Here is a 7,514-nt window from a genome sequence, read left to right as displayed (position 1 = left end):
CCATTATATTTCGTTAACACAGCGCATTTCACCCAAACAGAAACATCTATTAGACGTCAATTTTCAGATGTTACATTGACATTAGTGATATGTCTTTAAGATCATTCAGCAGACATTTTAAAGATGTTTATCAGACCATGTTTTCCAGACCAAACATGTTTTGTACTATATATATTATATTTCCATAAACATGGCGTAAGCAAGAAGTGGAGAAAAAAAACGGAACTTGAATGAAGTGATGGAGATACGAATTACTTACGGATAATTATATGACAAACAAATGTTTTCGTTACCTAATTTGAGCTTATTTGCTTGATGAATAAACGTAATAGCCTAATTAACTAATAGGGTTATACTTGGAAACAGGTTAGCTAAGGTTGCACTTAGCATCATCAGCATGTATTATGTATGTTTGCTAGGTATAACATAGGCTACATAGAGTAGGTGTTACTAGGAAAAACACACACATTACCAGTGACAGCTTGTCAAGCTTTGGTAGACTACACTCAAAACTATTATGCTTGCTGTTTGTTCAAACCACTTACTTAAAATGAGCTGAAACAACACAATTCTTGAGCTTTTCGGAGGACAACTTGATAGTTTTATGTTCAATCCACTTTAATTTGTAAAAACTAATAAGTTAACTTAATTCCTTTCCAAATTGATTTAGTGCAACCCAGTGTTCTGCATTAAATCGCTCTTATGGCAGTGACATCTATTTGATGTTTATATCTGAAAGACATATTTGTTTCAGCTCTTGCTGACCTTAGACGTCCCATTTCAGATGTTAAAGTGATATTTGTAATATGTCTTTAATATGTTTCAAATACAATGTTCATTCAGCAGACCTTTTTAAGAAATTTATCAGACCTTTGAACAGAGCAGAAACAATGTTTAAAGTACATCTCGGAGATATACGTGTGCTATTCAATTCATTTTCATTTCTATATTGCTTTTTGCAATGTAGATTGTGTCAAAGCAGCTTACCATAGATGAAGAAAACGAGATAAAACATTTAAAATTGAGGAATATTCCAGCAAGTCAGTCTATGTTTATCAGAAACCTGCCTAAAACCAGACAAATACATTATCATAAACGAATCTGCACCCGAAGGATGTCATTATATACATGATCACTGTCTTTAAAGTAAAGGTGGAGGCGTTGGTACAATATATACACTCAAAAAAATAGCTCATTGGGTTAACTCAATTTAATTGTGTGCAGGTTTTCCATCCAATAAATATACGTAACCCTAACCTAAAGAAAGATCATTTACGTAATGAAATGTAATTGAGTTAGTCCACCTCAATTTTATCAAATATAGCTAAGCAAATAGAAATTCATTAAATTACTGTAATTGATTTACATTAGTTCAACTCAATATAAATTAATTACTTGGAAATAATTATTTTTCATTTGACCCCCATTACTACACACACACACACACACACACACACACAAGCCAAACAGATTGAGCTTTTTTTTTTTATTGGAAAAAAAACTGTTAGAAACACTTCCACAGGTCTTGCACTTGGTGTGAACTAAATGTATCCCATGTCCCCCAAAGCCACAAACACATTAAGGGAGTAGAGGCACCAGCAAAGTATGCAAAATGAAAATATTCCAATAAATCTGAATGCTAGCTTGATCAACATTCAACTTAATTATAACCTGCATTAAAATTAGCACAATATATATAGATATATGTTGAACAATAGAGGCAGAAACTACTGCCTGTTTTACTTGACTAATTTAAATTGTAGTATGTCAGACCTTAAAACCAAGAGATGTAAAACCAGTCTTGCATGTTAATGCACAAAAAAAAAAAAAAGAAAATCTACCTAAAACGGAGCACATTTAATGAAATGTAAAGCAGCAAACATTTTTGTAACATTTCTTAAACGGCATAACATGAGCACAGTAAGGAAATGAAAAATGTCTGGCTACTCAAGAGGTACAGCATTTTCAATATGTGTAGTACAAATGGTCAATTCAAACAAAAACACAGTTAAAAAAAAAAAAAAAACTGGCTGTGGGGACCAAATTTGGGCTATAGGAAGGTGAAAACAGACCAAGACAGTATACTTATAAGAAGGAGACCCATTGTCACCAAATCTTGTACAAACAATCTCTGAACATTTGACTAGCTGTGCGAGTATTGGTCTGGCCAGTCATAATTCAAAAATCTGTAGTGTGTTGAATCCGGTTTCAACATCAATTCAAGTCCATTTCAAAAAGTGTTGAGTCATGCAATCACCTGACAGGTACGAGAGTAATGGAGACACAATACTGTATTTGAATGAGCTATGACGTGCAGATGTTTGATTTGCAATTTGATTTTCAGCTGCTGTATCTTTGGATTGAGCTTGTGTCCATCCAGATTCATAATGATTTTCTGGATGAACTCAAAGGTGTACTTGAGGTTTTCTGGAAAGCTCAGGTCAAGGGCATAAATTAGCCCAAACAACACGATGAAACCCATGATGACACTGCCTACGTTGGTCAGGACTTTAATGCCTTCAATCACAATTCCCACATCCTCTGGCTCCCCATTGTCATAACTTCGAATAATGTAAATCCCCATGATTGTGCTTGAGATGTCCCTCTCCACATCCTCAGTGCCAGAGACCTGAAAAGACATATGGAATGATAAATAATTTGTGTGCATATGTGTAATTTATATAATAGTCACAACATTAGTGAATCTTTCTGTGTGCATCCATTTACATTCACAGTTATTTAGTTTCATAATCGTGTGCCATGGGAGAAATAACAGAGTTAAACTACAGAGTTACACTGTTAGAGGCTACATTAGAAACAATCAAACTTACCAAATATGCCTTAAAAAAATAAGTCAGGATCTTCACTGAGGTAGATGACAAGGCTTCTCAGGAGGCACTCCCTTTTGGTGTTGATGTCATCACACTACAGAAGAAGGATCAATCAAGACAGGAATTTGTAAAAATGTAAGTGCACATGTAACAGAACAGAGGGTATGCCCATCAAGATGTCAGTCAGAGAAATGTAAAAGTTCACTACATAAGCATTATTTCCCAAAAGTGTTAAAATGAGCAGCTATGGACAAGAACCATACAATAACCACCCCAATACAGTGAAAAGATGTTTCAAGCACATCTACTTACCAAATCATTATTCGCCAGGACATCCTTGATCCTTTGCCCCTTCATTCCTCCTTTCTTCATGAAGATCTGTGTCAGAGAAGTGATCCAGCTGTGACAAGAACTTTGATTGTAGTGACTTGGTGGTGATTCGCAAGAACTCTGCATTCACCTGGAAATTAAACAAAAACAGCCATTTAAAAAGTGTATCATTTCTACCATATAGGGGTCCAGGATTATTGACAAATTAAAACTGCAATTATGTAGCTATTATTTGCAATGGACAACAAAAAAATGGTCAACACATACAGCACAAATCTACTTCATTCTCTTCAAACAGTGCAGGCCATCTGTTTTTGAACTCTTCTATCATTGGTCTCTGCTGCACAATTTTAAGACGTCTGAGAACTGCTATCTAGTTCCAAACTGCATTTTTTGCACTGCCACATACACTAACCTAAAAAGAAGATGAAATACATTTAGCATTCATTATATTAATAATAATAACAACAACAACATATAACAGCATAGAAAGACGACATTACTTACTATCACTAGGAGGTTGCCAGAAGGAACCCTGTAAAGCTGATCAAACTGCAAAGATAAAATAAATGCATTAGTAGTGTGTGTACAAGTGCAGAAATACTTAAAAGCTTACCAACAAGTCAAAATTGCATTTGAGAACCTGATAGATATATAAAAACTATAAAAAGTTAAAATTTTGACCGTTTCAGCAATTTTTAGTAGCAGTGAAGACTAACAAAATCATGAAATATTGTTTAATAAATTTTACAGTGCTATTTTAATTTAAATAAAAGCCAAATTAACAATATAATATTTTCAACTTTGTGTTTGAGGTCACACATGAAAAGCATTTTGAAATTGGTTCAAAGACCGGTCAGAAAATAACAAACATTGATTTACAGTTGAATTTTCATAGTAAATATCTTACGAGTCATCACATTTTTTTGTGTTCAATCAACATTCACTCCGTGATCGCAACATCAGACCAATAACGTTAAATTGATTCATAGATAAAATATATTGACTCAAACAGTCTGACGTTGATTCAATTAAGGTAAAGTTGGTTTTATATTCGCACATTCCTTCATTTAACGTTCCCTATATTATCTAATATGCTAATTTGAATATTGGGTCTGAAATCACATGTAAATTTGACTTGAAAACAACATCAACACTATTTAATTAACTGTGAAAATTGATAGTCATTGGCTGATAATATTCACTATTTAGAGCTTGCAAATAATACTATTCTGAAATGATATCAAGGAGAAAGTTTGAATGTGCAAATATAAAACCAACTTTACCTCAATGTTGATTCAACATCACCCCGAAGACCAAAAAATTATTAAATCAACGTCGGAAATATTATGATAAAAAGCGTTAACGTAACGTTTTCCCCTGCATGATGAGCGGCTGGCTAGCCAGCTAACGTTAGACGCCAACTTTACTGAAAACCGAAGCAAAACTTATCACGCTTGTTGCACACGGTCGAGAATATAACATGCATTCATAGCAAGGTACTCGCTGAAAAAAATAAACGAATACTCACCAAAGAAATGACTTCTTGTTATCGGGGGCGTCTCATCAACTCGTCTTCAGCCACAGGTGGAAAATGGTGGATGGACAAACGGAATGCAGGTGGCAGTGAAAACGCGCGGTCTCACGCATGCGCAAAACGGGGTCACCTTATTGAACTCATTTGATTTGGTTTAATAAAGATTATAGGTGAAACGACTAATACATTTTACGTTACATCAAGTAAATGTAAATGAATATTTAAAAAATAGATATATTTAAATAAAGGGAACAGTATTTACTTGTGTCACATCTAAGAAGGGCTTGAATCATTTTTTTGAGTGTAATAGTGTCTTCAATTTCACTCAGCAATTTGGATTCAAATGCAACACCTTCGAAGCATTAGGGATGTATTGGTGTTAGCATATATAGAAAACAATAAATAGCAAATCTATCTGGTTAGGTTGAGTTATTTCATAGTTTATAAGCTAATAAGATTCCATTAAGATCTGCCTCAGTCTAACAGATTTCTCAGTCCATCTTCCTTACAGAAAAAAGCATCAGAGTGCTAAAATATTAATACATTTACTTACATTTTCAAACTCTTCTATTAAATTTGTGAACATAGCTAGCTACAATAAGAGGATAATAATAATAATAATAATAATAATAATAATAATAATAATAATAATAAAAAAATACAGTAATTTTTCCTTCTTTTCTATAAAACCAAACTGGAAATCAAGTGTGTGGATTTCAAGGACATGCTTTATCTCATTATTATATCATGATTAAAATTGCTTATTTCTCTGAATTTGAACATTCTTTGTTCAGCAAAGTCAGCAAAATAAAAAAAAAATTTATAATAAATAAATAAATGAATGAATGAATGAATGAATAAATGAATGAATGAATGAATAAATAAACATTGTGCCTTTTAAACCCTATCACTACTATCAGACAGAACATACCCAAATCCCTCTGAATTATGAAACTTTTAAGTTCATTGCTGTCAGATAATAAAGTTCAGTATAACAAATATTTTCTCTATGAAATATCTTTAATCTGTGTATTTGGAAATATTAAGATGAAATTTGATATTGTGTTAAAGAATAAAAACTTTAAAAGAAAAAATAAAACTATGTCACATTGTCTCTTGTCTACTTTTAGTATAAAGTATCAAGCTAACAAAGAAAAATAAAAAACAATGTTTAAGTAAGGACTCTAATTTTAATTAATTTAGCCTCTTACCGCCAATTCAACCTGTTTAGTGAACATAGCTAGCCACAAAAACACGATAATAAAATATGTTCATTTGTAATGTTTCGCTGTTATCTAAAGCTATACTGGGAAATGAGTGTGTGTTTTCGAGGACATTCTTTGTCTCACTATAAAATTGCTTATTTCTCTTGTTTTGAACATTCTTTGAAACATCTGAGATAAAAGTAGTCAGCAAAATAAATAACAGTATTATTTTGGGGGGGGGGGGGGGGGGGGGGTGGTTATTTTAATAAAAACCAAAACAAACCTCATGACTTTAAAACCTTATCACCACTATCAGACAGAACATACACCCATCTTTCTGAAAATTATAAATTCATCACTGTCAGATAATAAAGTTCAGTATACAAACAGTTACACACAATTATTAGCCCCCACGTATATCCCCCCTCCCAATTTCTGTTTAACAGAAAGGAGATTTTCTCAACACATCCCTACTGAAAAAAACAGCTTAAACCAGCCTAGGCTGGTTGGCTGGTTTTAGCTGGTTGACCAGCCTGGTTTTAGAGGGTTTTTGGCCATTTCCAGGCTGGTTTCCAGCCATTTCCAGCCTGGTCTTAGCTGGTCAGACTGGAAAATGACCAGCTAAAACCAGCTTGACCACCTAGCCAGGCTGGGAGCCCAGCCAAAACCAGCTATGTCCAGTCTAAACCAGGCTGGTCAAGCTGGTCATTTTCCAGCCTGATCAGCTAAGACCAGGCTGGAAATGTCTGGAAACCAGCCTGGAAATGGCCAAAACCCCTCTAAAACCAGGCTGGTCAACCAGCTAAAACCAGCCAACCAGCCTAGGCTGGTTTAAGCTGGATTTTTCAACAGGGATTTCCTAACGTAATAGTTTTAATTTCTAGACTCATTTCTAATAACTGAATTCTTTTATCTTTGCCATGATGACAGTATAAATAATATTTACTAGATGATCTTTTTCAAAATACTAGCTTAAAGTGACATTTAAAGGCGTAACTAGGTTAATTAGGCAAGTTCGGGTAATTAAGCAAGTCATTGAATAACAGGTTTGTTCATTAGACAGAAAACTGCTTAAGAGGGCTGATAAGATTGAGCTTAAACTTTCTTATAAAGCTGAACTAAAACAAGGCTTTCTCCAGAAGAAAAAAACACTGAGAATTTCTTGCTGTTAAACATAATTTGGGAAATATTTGAAAAAGAAAGTAAAATTTTGACGAATAATTTTGTCGTCTACTGTATACTCAAACATCTTTAATCCGTGTATTTACGACGATTAAGATGAAACCTGATATTATTTTACAGATTAAGTCGTTTTTTAAACTGTCTTAGCAACAAAGAAAACAATTACCAAGTAATGTTTTAGACTCTAATTTTAATTAATTTTGCTGTTGCCGCCATTTCTCTTCTTTTCACAACACTCACAGAAAACCGCAAAAAGGTGTCACTTATTTATTCTTTTGTTTTGTGTACCTGGGGGAGCTGTGAGTGTGAACTCGAGTCCGGAAAGTGAGCGAAGACTCTGCTGTGATGTTTGCTGTCACCCGCAGATGGACGCGAATGGGGAACTGGATGAGATCCTGCAGCGGGTCGCGGATCTGCAGAAATGGAGGG

General features: G+C 34.1%; 1 long non-coding RNA gene across 1 annotated transcript; it reads right to left on the bottom strand.

The window, feature by feature from the left end:
- Positions 1–1,482: 1,482 nt before the first annotated feature.
- LOC130241936 (uncharacterized) lies at positions 1,483–4,900 on the bottom strand. Its single transcript, XR_008838925.1, has 6 exons — positions 4,693–4,900; positions 3,669–3,713; positions 3,429–3,576; positions 3,144–3,291; positions 2,832–2,925; positions 1,483–2,629 (listed from the first exon to the last, which is right to left on the bottom strand). It is a non-coding gene; the product is annotated as an uncharacterized LOC130241936 (long non-coding RNA).
- Between the last annotated feature and the right edge of the window lie 2,614 nt (positions 4,901–7,514).

The sequence above is a fragment of the Danio aesculapii genome, chromosome 15 (genome assembly GCF_903798145.1).
Source record: "Danio aesculapii chromosome 15, fDanAes4.1, whole genome shotgun sequence".
Lineage (NCBI taxonomy): Eukaryota > Metazoa > Chordata > Actinopteri > Cypriniformes > Danionidae > Danio > Danio aesculapii.
The sequence above is the reverse complement of the archived record's forward strand: the minus strand, read 5'-3'. Positions and strand labels throughout refer to the sequence as shown.